Here is a 16,198-nt window from a genome sequence, read left to right on the forward strand (position 1 = left end):
AATGGCTGTCGCGCAGCTGTACATTCCGCTGGGAACAGGAATGCGGGCGATCGGTCGGATCTAGGGGTGTGAAGGCATTGATTAATCCCCGCTCCTTTGATGTGAGGCGAGGTCCTACTGTAGGGGGCAATAAACTGCATCTGTTGGGCTAGGTGATGGCCTGGGATCAGGCCGGACAATCGGGCAGGGAGGAAGAGGTTATCAAAGGGCCTGTTCTATGAATGAGATGAAAGAGTGAGGGGGTTCAGCACGTGTCGTGGCTCGGAGGCAGGGTCGCGCTGGAGGTGCGTTTATGGCCCAGGCAGGAGAGACCGGGGGGGGTGAGGGGGAGAGACGTGCTGGCTATTGGCAGTGGGCAGAGAGACCATGGTTTTCAAAAAAATGGCTGCTGCTGCAAGTGTGCGTGAGTCTGAAAGGGGACAAGATGGCGCCGATAAGTTGACATCACAAACCAGATTTTAACAAGGCTACTCCGCATATCCTTGAGGGTGCAGAGGCAATGAGCTTTACTCTCAAGTTAGTTAATACCTCCTCATTCTCTGGCCTACTAATCTACAGGCCCCCTGGCCCGAGAGCCCCGTTCTTAGCGGCAATTCACACTTACCTTGAAAATTCTCTTGAGCACAACCATTACACCATTTTGGGAATTTTTACTTTCATTTGGAGGACACAAACAATGCAGAGCTGGTCAATCTCCTGGACATATTCTCCTGTCATGATCTCAAACAAATAGTCAATGAACCTACCCACTTGGCTGGCCACACTCTGGACAGCATCTGCACCAACATGCCCCTTGCTGCAAAAAACAAGGTAACACCAATGCCATGGTCTGATCACTTTGCCGTGTTCTTTACCATTTTGCTCATCACCTCCCCTCATAGAAGGCAACTTAGGTCCCCCCCAGGAAATATCGAGCCTGGAAATTAGTTACCAGGTCGGACCTATTGGGTGCTCTTGAGGATAGAGTAGTGGCCTGCTCAGATGCAAACCAGGTGGCTATGGCTCTCCAAGCCAGCCTTCTTAATACCGCCAACCTGGTAGCACCGGAGAAGGCTTTTAGAGTGCGGCAAAAACGGGTGTCTGCTCCGTGGTATTCATCCGATTTGAAAACCTCTAAAATCAAATATAGACAGCAAGAGCGGGTCTGGAGAGTAAACTATGATCCAGCCCAGAAGAAAACCTATTGTGCGGCACTAGATGACTATAAGAAGCTAATAATTCAGGCTAAAACCTCCTATTATTCTAGGAAAAATGAAGATGCCGCTCACTCTAGCAGAAAACTATTCTCCACCGTCAACTCCTTACTGAGCTGCCCCCGCGGCGCAAGCTTTATACCAGACAAAGTATTCACGGATAAGATGGCGTCCTATTTCCAGAACAAGGTCCAATCCGTGTATAATGATCTGGCCAGAGCAGCGGATAGTTCACAGGTCGAGCTGAGCAGGCACAATGGCATCTGTAAAGCACAAAGTGACCTGTCAATGTTCTCCCCATTGGATGAGAACGCGCTGACTGACCTACTGCTGGCCACCAAGTCAGGCTCTCCTTTGGACCCCTGTTCACCTTTTGTACTCCACCTGGCACCGGCAGAGATAAGCAATTTACTACTGCCGGTATTGAATCAGGTTTGAACTCGGAAATCTTTCCATTAGCTTGGAAAAAGGCCTGTATACGGCCTTTGCTCAAGAAGCCCAAGTTAGACCCTTCTGATGAGAAGAGCTATTGTCCCATCTCCTGCTTGCCGCTGCCAGCTAAGCTAGTGGAGAAAGCCATGAATAGAGAGCTATCTTTCTATTTTGAGACATGACATATTCTCGACAGCACCCAGAATGGCTTCCATGCGAATTACTCCAAGGAAACTGCTCTACTGATGGCAGCTGAGGAAATTCGGAAGGGGATGGATGAGGGAGGCAGGGTCACATTGGTTCTTCTGGATCTTACAGTGGCCTTTGACACCGTAAATCACGAGGTACTCATCCAACGGCTGCAGGATATCGGTGTCAAAGGCCTAGCGTTAGATCTCCTCTCCTCCTTCCTGTCTGACAGGGAACAAGTCATCTTCTGGAACGGATTTCAGTCAGACAAATTTTCCCTTCCAGGAGGAGTTCCCCAGGGTTCGGCGTTATCGCCCACCCTGTTCAACATCTATGTCTCCCCCCTGTCCAAGCTAATAAAGAGTTTGGGTTTCAAGCTGGTGTCATATGCTGATGGCACTCAGCTGATCGTTTCCGTGTCCCACCCCGTGGATTCCATGGTTGCGGACTTCGCCGGCTGTATGTCCGAAGTCATGCAATAGATGAACTCGAACTTCTTAAAATTAAACACTGAAAAGACAGAAGTCCTAGAGTTCGGACAGAAAGAGTCTGTCTGGAACCACAACTGGTGGCCCACATCGGCAGGAGTCTGTCCGGTCCCAGTGGCTAAAGCAAGGAACCTGGGGTTTATCTTCATGGATCTGTCATGGAAGCCCCAGGTGAATCAGGTGGTTTCTGCCTGTTTTTTCATGCTTAAGGGGCTGAGAAAGATCCTGCCGTTTATTCCTTACCATCTCAGGAAAACGGTTATCATTGCCACTATCTTTTCCAGATTAGACTATGGAAACGCCCTCTATTTAGGAGCAGGGTGTGCTCAACTGGCCAAGATGCAATCAATCCAGAATGCAGCAGCCAGGATGCTCCTCCACCTGCCTAAATACCATTCCCCCTTTCAGGTTATCAGGCAGCTACATTGGCTCCCTGTTCAGAGGCGTATAGACTTCAAAGTGCTCTGTCTGGTGCATAAAGCCCTGGCTGGTGTGGGGGCCTCAGATCTCCAGCACCTAGTCATGAGGTACCTGCCAACCCGACCCCTGAGGTCTGCCTTGCAAGGGCTGGCTATGGTCTCTAAGATCAATAAACACGATGGGGCGGGAAGGACTTCTCCCATCTAGCCTCGAGGCTTTGGAATTCATTACCTCAGCAGCTAAGACAAATTGCCGGCCACAGGAGGTTCAGGAAGGAGGTTAAGACTTATCTTTTTACTCGATAGGACAGTGGCCAGCGCAATCTCAGTTACCCTGCACACCGCCAAGACGCCTCGGCATTAGTGCGCTTTAGAAATACCATCACTCACTCACTCACTCACTCACTCACTCATTCACTCACATTATTTCATGAATCTCCCAAGATTCTGAACCATGAGAAGAACAGGGTGTAGTTCCTAGGCAATATCCTGTGTTTTTTAGAGTGAGATTCGATTGAGAACAACTCTAGACTAATATGTAATATGTGTACACTCATGAGGAAACAGAGATAATTATTTATTTTCCATTGACAGATACCATGTGCAGTTACTCTTTAACATTCTGGGGCTCTGAAGCAGACACACATTGATCCTTTGTTGAAGTAGCAGGGCAGGGACCAGGTGAAATGAACCTACTACAATATCTTTCTCATTTGTTAATCCCATTTTCCCTTCCCCTCGGGTACTGATGCAAGCTCAGCGTCTCTCATCTAATGCAGCGGTTAGTGCTCAGGCAGATAAGGCATCCAGTCTCGCCCCATTGGAACCACCTGGAATTCAGGTGAGTGGGGCTGCCTAGAACACTGACACTGTGTAGTCTTCCTAGACAGCCACACACAATGGGAGCTTAGGTGTGACTGGATGGGCCATCACTTGCCGGTTGGGAGGGAGGAGCTGGGCACAGACCCAGTTACCCTTAAATAGTCTGTATCCCGACGCCACAAAAAGATCTGCATACACCTGTAGTTAGTCTGGAACCAGGGCAGGGAAGGCGGGGCATCTGTGCATGCCTCTACAAGCTTCTCCGTACTTCAAAAGCACAACTGTGTACAAAACAAGGACCTCAGACACCAACTCTTCAGTACACTTCTGGACCTGTGGATACTGTGCCAGGAAGAAGGACTGCTGTGCTACTACAAGGAGTACCATACTGCTGGACTGGTGCTCTGAAGGAACTGCTACCCCACTGTGCTGACCTGCTATCTGCTGCCCTCTTGACTGGGGAAGAACTGGACCTGCAACTTTATCTGAACCCAGGACCTCAGAATGACTCAAATGGCTCATCGGCTGGTCTCCTGATCCTAGCCTCAGGGACATAAAAGGCTCTCCCAAAGCTCCTAGACCGGTCTTCAACAAGATCCTGATCCCCAAGCTGTGCCTCCCAGGTACTGGACCTGTGGTGTGGCTCACAGGCTCTTTAAATCAAGTTTCTGGGCTGTTAGTGATGCGAACGTGCCCATTCACGCCATAATCACGCAGTTCATCACCAAAATCTAGCTCGGGGCACCATCAGCCTGTCCCTTCATACAGCAGCATCAGCAGCCCATGGGGGACTGTGAACATGAAGCTCCAGCCCGCCCGTCCGCGACACTGACCGCTCCATGCCGACAGCCGCGCGCAACGCTCTTTTTGGTCTTTGCGACTCTCTTCAACCTGATTAAGAAATTGGCACAAAACTTGAGAAGGTAAAACTTTAGCAGGACTTCTCTGGGAGTGTATCTGACCCATGCTCCTTTATGGTTTGCCTGAAGACTTTGACCTGGTCCAGCACGACCAGATAGCAGCGGTTGGCACTTTCTGCTTCCAGGTGCTATTTTACAGTTTATTCTTTATAAATTCATAGTTCCGATTCTACTGATTGGATTTTGGTAATTATGGTCTTATTTTATTTATTCCATTAAGCTCTCTTTTTCTAACCTGGTGTTAGATATTTTTGAGTGGTGTTTTAGCTGTTTTACTGTTTGTAGTGTTGCCTCTAAGTTAAGCTTAAATGCTCTGTGCCAAGCTACCAGGGGGATGAGCACAGGTTAATTTGGGGTTTGCTTGTGCCTTATCCTTACTAGGTTTGTAGCTACTGCTTGACCAGGGCTCAAATCCCAGTAAACCAATAACCCCATTTCTAACAGTGTTCCACTACATTGATATATTTAAAAACTATTCCATTTAAGCCCTCGTTCATTTTCCACAGGACAACGTCTCAGTATCCCTAACTCCACTCTGGTGTGTGTACCAGAAATAGCAGAGCATGATTTATCAATAGAAGCACCACTTTCCACTGTACATTAACATTACAAGTGTATTTTGGTCTCATGCAAATATAGGCTTAATTTAATGATTAGCAGATTGGGCAGTATCTTTCAGGATTGTGAAGGATTTTACCGCCACAATCTCATTAGCATGCCACCTGCAAATGTATAGCTAAATGCTGGCCGAGCAGTCATTTCTGTACATTGATGGGACAGTCCATCACTGTTGTTCCTTCCAATGTATTAAAAGTGTGGTGGATGGGGGGCGTGGACGGCGATCGACCAAGATGGCCGCGTTCTGGTGAGGCTCCGAGGGTGAGACTGTAGCCCTGTAGTAATCCGGCCAATAATCCTGTCTTTTGGTGACCCAGACACCACAACAACGTAGCGGAGGTGATTTGCAGTGAAGCGACCCCTCTCTGAGCCCGCCACGATGCCGGAGGCCCGAGATACGTCGTGAGAGATGCTGCGGCCTGCACTGGCGCCAAAAGCACCGGCCTAGATTTATCAGCCCGACCAAAGAGGCGCCTTCGCGACCGTCGCGGGTGGACGCGGGACTGAGTTGGGCGCCGGGAGGCGGGTAAGTGACGGCCTGGCTTGCCCCCCCCCGCGCCCTCCCCCCTGCCTGCCATCGGCCCCTTGAGGAACACACGGGGGAGCCCGCTGCCTTCCAGCTCCCGTTGGTGAGACTGATTCCGAGCCGCCGGTGGCCGCTGGCATCACCGGTCCCGGCGGTAGATTGAAGCACGACCCTTGAGGTCCCACCGCAACCGGGAGTGCCGGAACCCCGCCTGCATCCTCCGCGGAGGGACACTCGCGCTCTACACTTCGACCCCCCAGCGGCGCAAAGACGGCAACAGAGACCGAGGCTTGCTAGCCCCACCGGGCCCGGCGGAGGCCTGACTCGTGGCCCTGTCGGCCCGCCGCGGCCTGCGGTGGTGAGCTTCTTCCAGTGTCCACATCGGAGGACCACTTACACGCCAGTCGTGGGGTGCATTACGACCTCCCCCACCCCCCCCCCTGCTTCACAGTGGCATATTGGACATTGGGACTGATGTCCCCATCAGACCCAGCAGCGGCGTAGCGCACACTCAGCCACAACCCGCAGTGGCGGGATTCCTCCGGCTAACAACGCAGGGGCCAGCATACACGCAGAGCGAGGGGGACCCCTAACCCCTTGATCCACAGTGACACAGCAGCGGTGAAAGATAACCTGGGACTGGCATCCCCGTGAGACGCCGGACGACACGTGGAGGGGCAGACTCTTACCCCCCTACCAACCGACCCGAACCCCGATCTGCGGCACATCCCCCCCCCCTTGCTTGGAACCGCAATGGGCGGCAGGGGCAACCGAGGGACCCAGCAAAGCAAGTTGGACAAATTTGCCTATGCCAAAGATTTTCCACCGTTGCCGGAGCAAAAAAGGACCAGCGTAAAGGGTGCGGAGGGTGGCGCGGTTTCGGCCATAACCCTGGAAGACATTATGGCGGCCCTGACGCAGGTGCAGACCACGGTGGGCTCCATCTCCACGGACGTCACGCTCCTGCGGGCTGATCTACAGAAGATGTCGGCGAGAGTGACAACAGTTGAACAGGTCACTACAACACTTACATCTGACACGGCATCGCTATTGAAAATAGTGGCGCGCTTGGAAGAAGACAATAAAATACTGGCAGACAAGATGAATGACCAGGAAGGGCGCTCCAGGCGCAATAATATCCGCCTTATTGGCCTGCCAGAATCGGAGGGGGGGCCTGCCATGGACCTCTACGTGGAAGACCTAATAAGGAAAGTGCTGCAGCCTAAAGGCCTCTCCAACTTCTTTTCGGTGGAGCGGGCGCACAGAGTCCCGGGGGGGCGTCCCCGCTCAGGGGCCCGACCACGACCTGTTGTGGCGCGCATATTCAACTTTAGAGATCGCGATGCCATCCTACAAACGGCGAGGGTCGCGCCGCCCATACGCATACAGAACTCGGAAGTTTTAATTTTTCCTGACTACACGACGGCGGTGGCGGCGAAACAGAGAAGTTTTATCGAGGTGAAGAAGACACTAAGATCACGTGAGCTGCCGTACTCCATGCTCTTCCCGGCGCGCCTAAGGGTGGTAGCTGAGAAAAAAACTTAGTTCTTCGATACGCCGGAGGAGGCACACGACTGGCTCGAGGGATGGAGACCGGTGGAGGGCTCGGGCAAGCAGACCAACAGGCGAAGGAGACAAGACCAGTCCGGCGAGCATGTCGTGGATGGGCTGGAGGAGAAGGCTGAGACGGGCCCAATCGAGGACTCTGGTGACTGACTCCTGCGGCATTAAGGGAAGTGTCTAAACCTTTTTATTTTTCTTATGGTTGAGAACTGTCGCAGAGGCGTTGAACCAGTCCTTTTTGGACACTCACCTCCTTGGTGTACTACTGAGACTTTAAAAGTGAACTGGGACACTAAAACTGTTGGGGGCTACTGGTCCCCCTTGTACTTTCACCCCCCCTCAAGCTCTTGTAAGCAATGTTGTCCTTTGACTGGGGTAGTAAGTACTCTGCTGAGTTGGGGTGGAGGGCAGTTTGGAGTCCGCGAGGCAGGGAGGCAGGGAGGGGGGAGGGGGGAGGGGAGGAGGGACTGTTCTACGTTGTTAGTTTTGGTTTTCATTGTAGCGATGCATTTGACTACTCTGTTAGGCATGCTGTTGGGATTTACAGAATCGATTACTTGTATGCTGAGCACTCAGATCCAGGATGATGGGGGCTGACTTGCTCTCGACTCGACGGGGAGGTGGAACTACTGTGACGCCGTCACTGTCGATACTTTCCTGGAATGTCCGGGGCCTGGGGGACAAGGTCAAGAGGGGACTGGTCCTGAAACACATCAAAAGGGAGGGGGCTGCGGTGGTCCTCCTGCAGGAAACACACCTCACTGGTACGGCAGTGAAAGCTATGGATCGCTGGGGTTTCCAGATGATGTTACATTCTGAGTTTACCTCTGGGTCAAGGGGAGTAGGCGTCCTAGTTAAGAAGCAGTTCCCCCTACTTGTCCAGTCTGCCAAGTCAGATACGGCAGGAAGATTTGCCGCTATACACGCGCAGTGGGAGGGACAACCCATCAACATCGTCTCAGTATACATTCCTCCTGCACTACAGGCAGCAGCCCTAGCGGACCTTAGCACTTTCATACTAGGGCTCCCCGAGGGAGGTTTACTTCTGGGGGGAGATTTCAATCTGATAGCTAACCGCCTGCAGGACAGGGTTCCTCCGAAATCGGCCCCAGCTGGCGCAACGCGCCTGGCAGATTTCATGACTGCGATGGGACTGGAAGATCAGTGGAGGAAGTACAACCCCCAGGGCCGACAATACACATACCACTCTGACGTACACAACACGCTCACCAGGCTCGATTATTTTCTTAGCTCGCCGGGTGGGCCTGGTACTGTCTCCAGAATAGAGATAAGGCCACGAGGCATTTCAGACCACTCCCCCCTACTACTTACCTATACACATCACCAACCCACGCGGCGCCGGATTTATCCTATCCACGCATCACATCTGCATAATTCTAAGGTCAAACAGGAGTTAAAAGTGGGAACCAAACAATACTTCAGGGACAACACGGGTTCGGTGTCCTCAGCTGCCACTCTATGGGAGGCTTACAAAACAGTAATTCGGGGATGTGCGATAGTCTCCATCACAGCACTTAAGCGGGAAGGGCAGGCGGAGCAGTTAACCCTAGAGACAGCGGTGACGGAAGCTGAGGCGCGGCATGCGGAAGATCCAAACCCCACTACAACACACGCTTTGCGAATAGCTCAACAACATCACAAAGCTCACCTCGCGGAAAAGGTCCGATTGCAACTAGCTGCCACACGACACAGGGTTTACGAGATGGGGGACAAAGCGGGCAAATTACTGGCCTGGCTGGACAGACGAGACAGACGCGACAGGTGGATAGCACAACTGACGGTACAGGGCGATGTCCCCATTAGGGATCCTGGTGCGATAGTACAGGCGTTGGCGACTCACTACAAAACAGTATACGCGTCCGCGTTTAAGATCTCGGAAGACGAGGCATACACTTACATCAAAGATCTCAAAATGCCAGTATTGACTGAGGAGGAGACGCGGGCCTTAGACGTAGACTTAACAACAGAGGAAATACAGCTGGCGATTACAGCCCTACAGACGGGTAAAGCGCTGGGACCCAACGGGATACCAGTAGACTTATATAAGCAACAGGCTGAAACACTCGCACCACACTTGCTACATATGTTCAAGGATAGCCTAGAAGCTGGTGAACTCCCGCCAGATCAGAGAACGGCCACGATAGTGGCGATCCTCAAACCAGGGAAACCTGCGGACCAATGTACGTCATATCGCCCAATTTGCCTCATTAACGCGGAGGCAAAAATACTTGCGAAACTGTTGGCGCAGCGCCTCACGCCTTATCTGCCCAAACTCATACATAAAGATCAATCCGGGTTTATGCCGGGCAGAAACACGGCCCTCAACATGCGCAGAGTGCATGGTGCACCGGCACGGGCAAAATATCTGTTAGAACCCGCAGTGATACTGTCCCTTGACGCCCATATGGCGTTCGACACTGTCCACTGGCCCTTTTTATTTGCGGTCTTACGTCACTTCGGTTTCGGCCAGAAATTCTGCTCCTGGATCCGACTGCTATATGCAAGACCGATGGCTCATGTGGCGGCGAATGGCCATATCTCTGAGGATTTTCCCTTACATAGAGGCACGCGCCAGGGCTGTCCACTCTCCCCGCTGCTGTTCGCCATGGTCCTGGAATCCTTGGCTGAATGGATAAGGTGGGAACCAACGATCAAGGGCATCCGCTGGACGGATGACTGGGAAGATAAAATTTCCTTATACGCCGACGACGTGCTTGTCTACCTCACTGCACCCAGGCGCTCGATTAACACACTATTAGATGTTTTCACGGTCTACGGTCGGGCTTCCGGCTACTCGATCAACTGGTCCAAATCTACTATGTACATACTGAGCGGTCCAGCGCCGAGCCTGCCGAGCACCTGCCCGCTGCAGATCTCGGTCGACGGGTTTAAATACTTAGGGATACACGTTACAGCTGACCCTGCGTCCTTCCATAGGCAGAACCTGCAGCCCCCCCTTGACCGACTCAAACGTGACATTCGTCACTGGGAGTCGCTGCCACTGACACTGCTGGGCAAGGCTGCCCTCTTCAAAATGATGGCCCTGCCCCGCTTTCTATACGCTCTAGAAAACACGCCCTATCCTGTCCCCCCCGCGTACTTTAAAACCATCACAGCACAAATCTCAGTGCTATTGTGGGGCTCTAAACCCGCCCGAATAGCGCAAGCCAAACTCACGCGTGGCTGGTACGACGGAGGCATAGCACTCCCAGATGTGCTCCTGTACTACTGGGCGTCACAGCTGAAGGTTATTAATCAATGGCTTCATCTTCCCCAGTCTGAGCCGGCCCTGAAGGCGGACAGGGCGCAGTTGGGATTCTCCGGAATGCTGACTCCCCTGTACGATACATCGCTAGTAGCGTCGAAAATCGGCCCACTGCGACACACTCTCACCGTGTGGCACGCGGCGTTGCGCAGACTGAAATGGCGGGGAGTGCTAACGCAACTCACCCCGTTATGGGACATAAAACGACTTGGGCACCTGCGGCACTCCAAGGGCTTCGACCGTTGGGATGCAATTGGCATCTCCACCATTGGAGACCTGTGGCAGAGAGGGCACGTACTGCCTTTTGAAACACTACAACAGCAATATGAGCTAGCACCGACCGAGCACTTCAGATATACACAGATACGTCATGCCTTGACAATGGTGTTCAAACCTGGTACAGATATCCCAGAGGCGTCCCCGCTAGAGGACAGACTGCTGACAGACTTTATGCCTTCAAAAGCAACATCGCTAACCTACAGAAAACTTGTAAATAATCTACCTGACCCCCTAGAGGCCCTGCGAAAGAAATGGGTACATGACTGCGGCGACATGGATGACACAGAATGGCAGGAGGCGATTTCATCCCCAAAAGAAATAGGTATCCCCGCACGTTTGCGCCTAGTACAACTCCGTATATTACACAGGTCATACTACACAAGAGATGCACTACACAAGATGAATAGGATAGCACACCCCTACTGTCTGCGGGGATGCGGGGACATAGGGAACTTCTACCACACAATATGGGAGTGCCCCCGAATTGCGCAATATTGGGCACAAGTGATGCGCACCATGTCACAATCGGAGGACCTCTCTATACTCCCAGATCCCAAACGGTGCCTCCTGAACGTGTGGGAGCCCAATGATCTCACGCTCTATGGACAAAACTGGATGACAATAGGTATGATGGTGGCGAAGAGGAATATAGCACAAAGGTGGGGTGGGGGGTTACCACCATCCATAGCGACCTGGAAACAGGACATGGACGCTGCAATGATTGCAGAACGGGCTGTGTACCGGAACAGAAGATGTCCTAAGAAGTGGAAAAGGGTGTGGGGGTCATGGAATAAATATAGAGGGGACATTTGCGACCCACCTACTGATGAAGATGACACTGGCTCTGATAGACTTCATTTTTGTTTCATCTGGGGTACTAGCCAAGGCACGCGAGTACATGGTGGTCACTGCTAGTTTCAGTGATCACAATCCTGTCCTCCTGATGCTGGACCTAGACTGTTTCCGGACCCATAATCCATCAGATGTGGCAGCCCCAAGGGCCTTGATAACTAAAGACCAGGGAAGGCGCCTAAAATGGGAACAAATAGTCCCTGAACACTTCTTCCATTCACTTGCCCAAGAGTCAGAGGCGGATATGGCAGTATGTCTGGACCCAACTGCTCGAGGCCCGGATGTAGTAGTCGCATACGAGGAGATATGCGGAAGGATTGCTAAGAACTTGGAGCTAAGGTCTATCGGGCTAAGGAGTAAGAAACCCCAGAAATGGTTCAATAAAGAATGTTCCCAGAAACATAGTGCTCTGATGAAAGCTCTAAAACAAAAACCTAGGGACAGGACGTTGGTGGCCAAGATTACAAAACTGCAGTTTTTAAACGTAAATCTGGAATCAAGGAAGAAGCTTGGGAGAGCCTTTTATCTACGGATGTACAGAGAGACAGCAAAAAGTTTTGGGCCATTGTGAACCAACCCTTCTTTTCTAATGAAGGGAAGACCGATATGGACTGTGTAATAGAAGATGATAGATGGGTAGCCCATTTCGAAAAGATCTACGAATCCACAGCACCTGGTCTAATCGATAATGTCCACAAATCCCCTAACCTGGTTATGGAATTTAGTAGTTTGGAGGTTGAAAGGGCGATTAGAGACACAAGCAAACACAAAGCCCCGGGCCCTGATGGGGTTCCTGCAGATCTCTACATCCAATACCCCCAATTCTGGTCGAAGATATTAATGAACGTTTTTAACGCAATACCCACAGCTCGTTTTCCTTCCTCTTGGTCCACCTCTATCATTGTGCCCATATTTAAGAAAGGGAACAGGGGGACCCGGCTTGCTACAGGCCAATCTCCCTGCTGGACTCTGCCGTTAAGATCTTGGGCAGGGTCATTTTGCAGAGGCTTGAGGATTGGCTTGGAGAGAGCAGGATCCTCTCGGAGTTACAGTATGGCTTCAGAGCACACAGAGGGACCATGGACCAGTGTCTCAACCTCCACTTAATTATCAGCAAGTACACAGTGGTGAAGGGGGGACTCCTTTATTTGGGTTTTATGGACTTATCATCCGCTTTTGATTTGGTCAATCGCTCAAAACTGTGGTCTATTTTGGGTAATATGGGTTTGGACATAACTTTGGTTAATTTTCTGCACGACCTTCATTTAAATTTATTTGCATCTGTTAGGGTGAACAGGGAGGGAAGGTGCACAGCAAAGTTTAAGTCTGGAAGAGGTGTCAGACAAGGCTGCATTCTGGCACCTCTCCTTTTTACATTGTACATCAACTCCCTAGGCAATTCTTTGAACTCAGTCACCCCAGATATTCCGCGTATGGGGGGGGTTCCCATTCCGGTCCTCCTATACGCGGACAACGCCGTCCTCTTAGCTCGGACTGGCACAGGCCTTCAAAAACTCTTAGATCACTTTGGCCTCTTCATGGAAGCTCTCGATCTTAAAATCAACTCGACCAAATCCCATGTTATGGTTACAGGCTCACGGAAAAAACACACGAAGATCAGATCTTTTAGCTGTAATAGTTCACCAATTTCCAGGGTCCCCTTCTTTTGCTATTTGGGCGTCACCTTTGATGAGAAAGGAACATGGGGTGCACAAATGAGATTAAAACAGAATGGAGTTACTAGATCCACTACAGCCCTCCTGCACTTCTCTAAAAAACTGGGATCAAAACCTATGGAAGCTATGACCCGCATCTATAAAGCTAAATGTTTGGCAATTGCCTCTTATGGGGCTGCCATATGGGGCTATGTTTCATGCCCAGGCATTCAGATCGCAGAAAATAATTTTTTGCGAGCTTTATTATCACTACCTAAATCTTCCCCTATACACACAATTCATAACGAATTAGGCTTGGGTCACGTTACTGACCTCTTAAAAATGGCCCCAGTGATATATTGGGTTAAAACGTGGACAAACGAGGAAATCAGTTTAAATCATTGCATCCTCAAAGATTGTCTGTCTCTGGATAAAGCCAATAACATCCCGTGGCTGGCGTATGTTAGAGCGGCATGCGCGAGACTTGGGCGTCCAGAAATGTACTCTTTACCCCACAATTTAAAAAAAGAGGATGTAAAGTGGGTCAAGCTGCATTTCCAAAACCTGTTGGAGGCTGAAAGGGAAACGGTAGAATTAGGTAAACCAATGGTACGATCACTTTTTCAACTCTCCTCAACTTTAGCCATGGAACCTTACTTGAAATATGTTACTAAGCCTTACCATCGCTTTTTACTCATAAGGTTCAGGTTCAATCTAATACACCTTGTGCTTGGCTCACAATCAAAGTGGGGCTCACCAGAGAACTTACCCCTCTGTACCTGCGACTGTTTTTCCATACAGGACACCCTCCACTTAGTTATGCTTTGTGAACATTATTTGGTGGCTCGCAAAAAATTCCTGGTACCTATTCTGAAAAAATTGAACTTTGTCCAGGTACGGCCAGCATTATTACATTTACAGATGCTGAACTCGGTACAGACAACATATGGGGTAGCTTGTTTTCTGGCAGCAGCTGCCAGACAAAATAAACTAAGAATGGCTGCTATTTCTAACAACCAAATTTTGACACTTGTATAACTTTTGTTGGACACCATGTAAATTTGCTCTTACAGTCATCTATTTTTAATTATATTCGGTTCTTTGTGCTTTTTATGAAAGTGTAGTAATATCTTTTTATATAAGTTTAATTGAATTTTAAACTTGTTTTGTATATCATGTTTTGCTTTTATGGTTTTAAATAACCGAATAAAGTTTCTTTGACTGACTGACTGGCTCTGATACCGAATAGTAAGGCTCCACCCGGGGTGCACCCCGCAGCTCATGATTTACCATGTATACTGTTCAGCTCTTATGTTAATGATGTACTTACAAGGATTCTGATCCCAAACTCAAATGCATACCGTGTTTTATATTGCCGAGTGACATTGTATCGCACTGTTTTAAAAAATGCTAATAAAAATGTTTAAAAAAAAAAAAAGTGTGGTGGATGGCTGCTGCCAGATATGTGATCTGTCCACCAAACTATGGGCCTCATTTATGAAAAGTGACGCATCGCTGCGTGAAAACAGCGATGCGTCACTTTTCATTGCACCCTCCTTGCGACACCAATGATGCGTCATATTTACAGTATGACTCATCATAGCGCAAGGAGTTACAGATATGTCAGTATTTCTGATGTATCTGTATGGCGCAAAAAGTGACGCATTGCTGGAGTGTGTCACAAAAGTGACGCAACTCCAGCAATGTGTCCTTTCACATGGGGCAAGCCCCATGTGAAAGGGCCTGCATCAGTCTTACGCCTGCTGTGAGGCAGGCGTAAGAAATTTACGCATTTGTCTCCTAGAAGTGGTGCAGTGAAATCACATAGATTTCACTGCGTCACTTCTACGACCCTTTCTTGCGTCAATACGCCCCCCCTTGCATACATAATACCTGGCACAGGTATAATGTGGCGCAGGGGTTTACAAAGTGATGCATATACCTAGATGCGTCACTTTGTAAATATGGCGCAACAAGGCGCATATTTTACGTCACTGGTGCGTCACAAAAAGTGATGCACCGGCGGCGTAAAAGTGAAGCACAGCCTCATAAATGAGGCCCTATATAATTTTTTATTAAGAAACAAGCTTTCAAAGTGTCATTTTGTTACTTAAAAAACAAAGGTTTTCCGACCCTGATGCCCTGCGAGTTCTTGCCCAGGGTGTGAGAGTCATAATTGTTTTTTCCTGTCCCTCACTGCAAGTTTTCCTGGTGGTATCAGACAGGGGAAAAAGCATTACACTAACTACTCTAAATAGGGTGGTCAATTTGATGTTCTTTTTCCAATGGTTCCCAGTCCATCAAGCCTTTGAAGGGAGCATTCTGTCGATGCACCTAGCAGTCGATCCATTGATTGAATACTTAGATCTGCCCATCTCTAAATGAGGGGTTGTGACAAGCAAACAAAGGAAATAGCAGAGTCACTAGGGACCTGTGGTATATTAGGTTATTGGATGAATAATGGTCCCTAATGGAGTATTTCAAGCAAACTATTGTCAAATCCAACTGGTAATTTCACGTACAAATAAAATGTAAAGAAGCAAATAGCAAAAATGTAATAAATGACCAAGTGGATGCTAGGGACGAACATGCTTGGTGCTCCTTGAAGTGTGATAAATACCTAGTGACAAAGATGATCAAAATGTACACATATATGGTGTTTGTTAACTAGTGCACTATGCAGTTTATGTTTAGAAGACTGCTATAATCTATGAATTTGGTATGCCGCATTACCACTCCAACCACTCACAGCAGGTGCCTTCTAGATCAGCCACATTTAATTTACAGTTTTCCCCATTTGGCATCTCTGTGGGTTCTCCGGCTCATGGCTTGGTATCACTGACTCACTGGTCCCTTCTAGATTTCTCCTGACCAAATCTAATAGACATTAAGGACATCCTTTTCCAAAAACATGAGGGTATTGAATAGGGTACAGTAATTCCCATTGTTTGATAAA

The sequence above is a fragment of the Lissotriton helveticus genome, chromosome 11, assembly GCF_964261635.1.
Source record: "Lissotriton helveticus chromosome 11, aLisHel1.1, whole genome shotgun sequence".
NCBI lineage: Eukaryota > Metazoa > Chordata > Amphibia > Caudata > Salamandridae > Lissotriton > Lissotriton helveticus.